This window comes from Capsicum annuum, chromosome 5 (genome assembly GCF_002878395.1).
Source record: "Capsicum annuum cultivar UCD-10X-F1 chromosome 5, UCD10Xv1.1, whole genome shotgun sequence".
Lineage (NCBI taxonomy): Eukaryota > Viridiplantae > Streptophyta > Magnoliopsida > Solanales > Solanaceae > Capsicum > Capsicum annuum.
In genome coordinates this window covers 110,760,285-110,767,949 of record NC_061115.1, presented here as the reverse complement: position 1 = coordinate 110,767,949, position 7,665 = coordinate 110,760,285, and positions in this window count along the sequence as shown.

The following is a 7,665-nucleotide window of genomic DNA, read 5'->3' as shown; positions in this document are numbered from 1 at the left end:
TCTCTAGGGTACTAAATTTAGTGTTTTGGGGGCTGAGAGTCAAGGAAAAAATGACTCAAATACCCTCAAGAATGTGGTCTTTTAATGAGTGAAAACTACATTGCGATGCACTAGTCGATGTAGCGCGTCGATGGTACTAACATGTTGCGCCATGATCGCGCTGACTTACTAGAATTTGACGCTAGTAGTTGGAGAAAATATTAACCAATGCAATAGGAGACGTGGTGCACCAAGATCACATTGGTACACTATTTTGGGATTCCAAAAGATCTTCAAACGAAGTTCAAAAAATCCAAAACTTATCCAGTAACACCTATTGACCTTCCTGATTGTGAATTAACAAAAATATAGACATTTAAAGGACTTTAAGGTCACGAAATGAGATTGCCAACTTTGAAGGACTAAAAATAAACTAAGTCTGAATACTTAGCTAGAATTTTCTAAGTTTCAGACCCCTTAACAATCTTAAAGGACTAAATTAAGCTAGGAAATTTGTGGGGTCTTACAATATCTCCCCCTTAGGAACATTCATCCCCGAATAAGACTGACTAAACTGAGGGTACTAGCAGGATGAATCTACTTACTGGATATGAACATCTTGGACATGACTATAGGACTGATATAACTGATATACTGCATTATCACACTGAACATGCATATCTAATGTATGTGTATATAATTGAGCTGGTTGATGAATACATGACTGGGAGTACTGATAAGATGAGTTTCTCATATTGATCATGCATATCTGATACATGAACACATGAATGAACTAACTCATGAACATATAACTTAATATCCAAAGGTAAATGATACCAAGTTTGTAATGGAAATCTGAGCATGAAACTAAATAAGCTTAAGAAAATCCATTACCTTAGGCTAAGTCTAGATTAGCGTATAAAAGGTGAGGATACTTGGTCCGCATGTCTACTTTTTCTTCCTAAGTAGCTCCATCAATGGACTAATTCTGCCAAATAACTTCGACTAGAGGGACTTCTTTGTTCCTTAGTCTGCGAGTCTGGTAGTCAACGATTTTGATTAGGATCTCTTTTAGAGAGGCTATTTTTGATATCTAGGCCCTCTATAAGGACTAAAACTATTGGGTGACCTATGCACTTCTTTGGAAAGAAGACACGAAACACTGGATGGATTGAAGATAAATCTGAAGACAATTTGAGCTCGTAAGCTACTTTGCCGAAGCAATTCAGAATTTTGAAGGTACCAATATATTGGGGACTGAGATTTCCCTTCTTGACGAACCTCTTCACTCCCTTTATGGGAGAGATTTTAAAATACACATAATCATTAATCTTGAACTCAAGATCCTTTTTGTGTACATCAACGTACGATTTCTGTTGGATCTAAGCTATCTTGAGCCTCTCTCTGATCAACTAAACTTTCTCTAAGGTGTCTAATACCAAGTCAGGCCCTACCACTGTGGCCTCACCCACTTCAAACCAAACAATGGGATATCTACAGCTTCTCTAATAAAGTATTTCAAATGAAGCTATCTTAATGCTGGAATGATAGCTGTTGTTGTATGCATACTCAATCAAAGGTAAGTTGTCATCCCTATTTCTTTTAAAATCTATCGTACATGCTCATTAAATATCTTCCAAATCTTGAATGGTACTTTTTCTTGACCATCTATCTAGGGTGAAAAGTTGTACTGAGTTGAACTCGGGTGCCAAGATCCTTTTGGAATACTTTTAAAAAATAAGAGGTGAAATGGGTACCTCAATCTGAGACAATAGACAATGGAACACCATGTAATATGACCAACTCTTTGATGTAGTGTTTGGTATAATCCTCAGCTGAATAAGAGGTATAGACTGGAAGAAAGTGTGCTGATTTGGCCATCCTGTCTACAATGACCCAAACTAAATCATACTAATGATGAGTACGAGGCCAACCCATCATAAAATCCATATTCACTCCTTCCCACTTCTAGGTAGGAATACTAAACTCTTACATAAAACCACTAGGATTGTGATACTCAATCTTAACCTACTGATATGTCGAGCACGTATCCACAAACTCTGCAATATCTCTTTTTATCCAACTCGAGTAATAGATCTCCCACAAGTCACGGTACATCTTAGTGGCCCCTAGATGAATAAAGTAGCGTGTACCTTGTGCTTCTAGAAGAATTCACTGTCTTAAGTCATCAACACCTGGCACACGCAGACGACCCTGACAACACAGAACACCATCTCTTCCTTGGAAGAAAACCTTAACCTTCTAATCTATGATAGATTCTTTTAACTTGACTATACTGGGATCTCTATCCTAATTCTCCTTCACCTAAAAAACTAGAGATGATTTTGAACTACCCTACAGCCATACATTACCCTCTACTAACTCGACTAAGTTGATACCTAGTCGGTCTAACTGATGTACTTCCTGGGCTAACTTCTTCTTACTATCCTCAACATAAGAAAAACTAACCATAGATAGTCTATTGAGAGCATCAACCACTATATTAGCCTTGCCTGAATGATAAAGGACACTCATTTCATAGTGTTTCAACAACTCTAACCACTTTCTTTGATGGAGGTTTGGATATTTCTGAAAGAGTATACTTGAGGCTCTTATGGTCAGTGAACACATCAACGTGCACCTGATACCAATAGTTCCTCCAAATCTTTAAGGAAAAAACTACAACTGCTAACTCAAGATCATGAGTCAGATAATTCTTCTTAAGGGGTTTAAACTGTTTGGATACTTAGGCTATGACCTTACCATATTACATGAGGACAAAACCCAAACCTACTCAATATGCATCACAGTATACCACATACCCATCTGAACCATCTGGAAGAGTCAAAACTAGAGTTGAGGTGAGTTGAGTCTTCAACTCCTAAAAACTCTTCTCGCATGAATCTGAACACTGAAATTTGACTTTTTTATAGGTCAATCTAGACATGGGGGATGCAATAGGAAAAAATCCCTTAACAAATATTCAGTAATAACCAGCCAAACCTAAGAAACTCCTGATATTTGATGGAGAAATGGGTTTGGACTAGTTTCTCATTGCCTCAGTCTTTTGGGGACCAACTCTAATGCCATCACCGAAAATGATATGGCCAAGGAATGCTACTGACCTTAGCAAATATTCACACTTACTGAATTTGGCGAATAACTATTGATTTTTGAGAGTCTGCAATACTATTCTGAGATGGTCTGTATGATCATATTCACTATGAGAGTAAAAAAGGATGTCATCTATGAAAACTATGACGAACATGTCCAAGCACTATTTGAACACATGGTTCATCAAGTCCATAAAAGCTGCTGGGCCATTGGAAAGAACAAAGAACATGACTAAGAATTCAAAGTGACCATACCAAGTTTTTAAAGCTGTCTTTGGAATGTCATATTCTCTGACTCTGAGCTGATGATACCCTGATCTGAGGTCTATCTTAGAAAAGTAACTAGCGCCCTAAATTTTGTCAAACAAATCATTAATTTTGGGAAGGGGATACTTGTTTTTAACTATGACTTTATTTAATTAGCAGTACTTAGTGCACATCCTGAGAGCACCATCTTTCTTACACATGAATAAAACTTGTGCGCCCTACGAGCACCCACTAGGCCTAATGAATCCCTTATCTAGGTGATCCTTTAATTGTTCTTTCAATTCTCTAAGTTTTGCAGGTTCCATTCTATATGGCGAAATAGATATGGGCTAAGTATCTGGGGGAAGATCAATTCTAAAATTAATTTCCTTTTTAGGAGGAATTTTAGGAAGATCTTGGGGAAATACATCTGGGAATTCACATGCTACTCAAACTGATTCAAAAGTAAGAGTTTTTGAATTGGAGTCCTTGACTCGCACAAGGTGATAAACACATCCATTAGATATCATTTTTCTCGCCCGAAGGTAAGAAACAAGCTGACCCTAAACGCTTAAGTACTACCCTTCTACTCTAGGACGGGTTCATTTGGGAACTGGAACTAGACAATTTTGTTTCTATATTCGACTGAGGCGTAGCAGGAATAAAGCCAATCCATTTTGAGAATGACATCAAAATTAGTCATCTCTAATTTGACTAAGCCTGCTGAAGTTATTTTCTAAGGTACCATAACCGAACAGTTCCTGTATACCCATTGGGCTATGATGGATTTACCCACTGGGGTAGAGAATGAGAAAGACTCTGGTAGAATTTGAGGACTGACTCCAAAATCAACTGCTATATAAGGAGTAACAAAAGACAAGGAAGCTCCTTGATCTAGAAAAGCATAAACATATAAGTGATATACTTGTAACATAATAGTGACCATATCAGGAGAACATTCCTAATCCTGTTGGGACTGAAGAGCGTAGAGTCTATTTGGATGTTTCCCACTGGTGGCACTGGATGCGGTACCCTTTTGATTTAGGTGATTAAACTTAGTTGGAGGATGGTTTCGCTGACCTTGAAAACCTGAATGGGATAATCTTTGACTTTGTGGCTTGGCTTGCCATATCCATAATAAAATCACTACCATCTCTACAAATAGCCTAATTGTTCTTGCCATAAGTTTGATAAAGTGGATTGGTTTGGGCACTACTGACACTACCCTGAGACTTAGAGCCTGGCGCCCTATCTCTATTATTGTCTCTAAATTTTTTCACTAGAGCACTAGCTGAGGATGGAGCGGGAACTAAAGATTTTAGATGGAACTGAGAATGATTCCGACCCTCTGACTTAGGCTGAGCAAAGTTAAAATAGCCTATTTTAGCTCTTTTGTTTTGCTTCTCTCTCTCCTTATTCTTCTGCTCATCTATCTGCTAAGCATGGATCATCAGCCTAGCCAAGTCCATCTCACTAATCAATATTCTGGTCCTACACTCTTTAACCATACTATCATTCACCCTAGACACATACTTACTCATTCGGGATCTGCTATCTGCCACCACATGAGGAGCATATCTAGCTAATTAAGTAAACTTTAGAGAATACTCTTTCACTATCATATTTCCCTAGATTAGATTAATAAACTCTAACACCTTAGCTTCTCTTAGGAGAAAAAATCCATCTAGAAAAGCAGTGGCAAACACCTTTCATTCAATGGGCCCTCTATCTAAGGCTCTCTTTTCTTTCCATTATTTAAACTAAGGGTCATCCACATCCTACAACTAATATGCAGCTATCTTAGTGTTCTCACTAGCTTTCACCCCATAATATCTGTAATATCTTGCACTTGATCAAGGAATTCTTAAGGGTCCTCATCTGACTTAGACCCCAAAAATATGGAGGGCTCATTTGGGTGAAGTCTCGAATCCTGGAAGCAGTAGTAATCGCCACTGGGTTGGCCAAAATAGCAGTTGAGAATTTATTTAGGTTTGCCATAGAATGAGCTAGGGTGGTGAATGCTACTCTATACTCTATGTGGGAGACATTTTTGCCTAATGGATTAGGCTGGTTAGGTTGAGGGGCTGGCTGGTCTCCCGTTCCTCTTCCCTAAGTACTCTTTCATGGAATTTTTTGTAACTAAAAGAGAAACTAGCATTAGAAAGAGATTTTAACTGGAGCTCATGCTCGCTCACACGACATGAATACTGAATGAAGGGAAACTATTCCTAAAACATCTTATAGCCTCCTAAACATAAAAATTATGTGCTACACACCCATGCATAAAACTTTACTAGATGTGGCTTTCAGACTTCCTAGGACACTATTAAACCTTAGGCTATGATACCAAGTTTGTAATTCCCGGAGTCTAGTACTCTAGACGTTACAAAGTGCTCATAATTTCGAAGGACCACAAGCTAACCTATGACTGGTACCTACTGTAATAACTGAGTAATAACACCACAAATGCAGAATAATAGAATGAAATTCCATAAGGTTCAAAACTGTAATACCGATAAAAAAAAAATGATAAAGTATGATAAAATATCAAAATCAAAAATACTAAATAACATCTGAATATCTAGTCTGAAAATTCTCAAACTGAAATGACTGAACTGTAGAGATGATAGGATAATTCCCCAACCAACTCCATCTATTGAAATGTTGAATCTAATGAGATAATAAAATAAAAGAATATCCTCGGATGTTGAGGAATCACTGCAAGTCTACTACTGCTAGTTAAATGTCTGGACCGCTAAGAATGCTCTGGGGCCCGTACGTCTGAACCTATGGTATAAAACACCATAGCATAAAAGAAAAGTATGCGTCAGTACATGTGAATGTACTGGTACATAAAGTGAGGTAAGGATGAATGTAAGGGTTCATATGCATGAACTATAACTGACTGAATAATATGAACATGACTGCGTGAGAATACATGCATGAATACATGACTGTAACAGAAGTCATAAGGAATCTGAATACTGAGTTTACTAACAACATGGATTACTGATGACTGATATAACTAATAATTGATATACTATTTACTGAGTGACTATATCTTATAGTTCTATTTCTAATGGAACTAGATAAATTCCATACTAAGCTGAGTGACTATATTTGACAGTCGTGAAATCTGTAGAACTATCTGAGTTCTTTACTGAAGACAGAGACTAAGACTAGAGGAGGTAATCATCTAACCGCTATACCTCTTTTCTAAATAGATTTGGGGTCCAACCTGTAACCCTAGTTACAAAGGTATCAGTACCATTCCATGGGTAAAGACACTAAAGAGATACCCTCATTTGGCAGGCTCTCAATTAAGAATGGTGGGACCCTCAACTGTCAGGTTAAGCCACCTCATCAACCTTTAACTAGAAAGTTTTGATGTCTCAACCTATGATGGCTACGTAGTTATGGAATACAGGCTTATTCTAAGGGTCACACCCTCTACTGGCAGGTGATTCCCTATTCTTGGGTTCACTCAGTGCTAAATCCTACTCCTAACTGAATAAACATTGAACTGATTTCCCAGTAGATACTAGGCTCTACTGATCTATTACTAATTGCACTGATTAACTGAACTGCTCTACTGATCTATTACTAATTGCACTGATAAACTGAACTAAACTGAGTTTAATGACTTTTGTTGACTGATGAAATACTATTGAGTTCTGTTATCTGACTGAGTTTACTGAGAACTGAAATGAATACTAAATGGGATTAAATTGATATTGACTTTACTGAGTTTTCCTGAGTTATGTAACAGAACTAGAGCACTACTGATCGTGACATAATTGAGATGTTCTGTAACTGACACTAGTTCTAGGCACACAGCTAAGTGGTTGGGTATTAAATACCCCTAGGACTCAATAGAATGAAAATAATATGACATGACAATTCTTGAATACTTGAAAATAGTCAACAACTCACAATACGATCTATAAGGCATTTCGTGAATCACTTCAAAGTCATGAATTTGCACATGAATAGGAATGCATACTAACATATCATAATTTCATTAAACTAATCTCATGAGCATTCCATCAAACACATACAAGTTATAACTTTAAAATGGAATACATTGTGAACATGTGGGTATAGCATAAGTTCATCATTTAGACCACCAAAGGATAACGAAAGGACCAGTCTTAATTTAGCATTTTATCAAACACATGGTAGGCGTCGCTTTATACTTGGGTATGATCAACAATGTTAATACACATGACTTTATAATTGAAGGGTTTCAATATAAGATACTCAAAATTAAACTTACATGCTATCATAGTATCAAGAAACATATAAAGATTTCAACTTAGAACACATT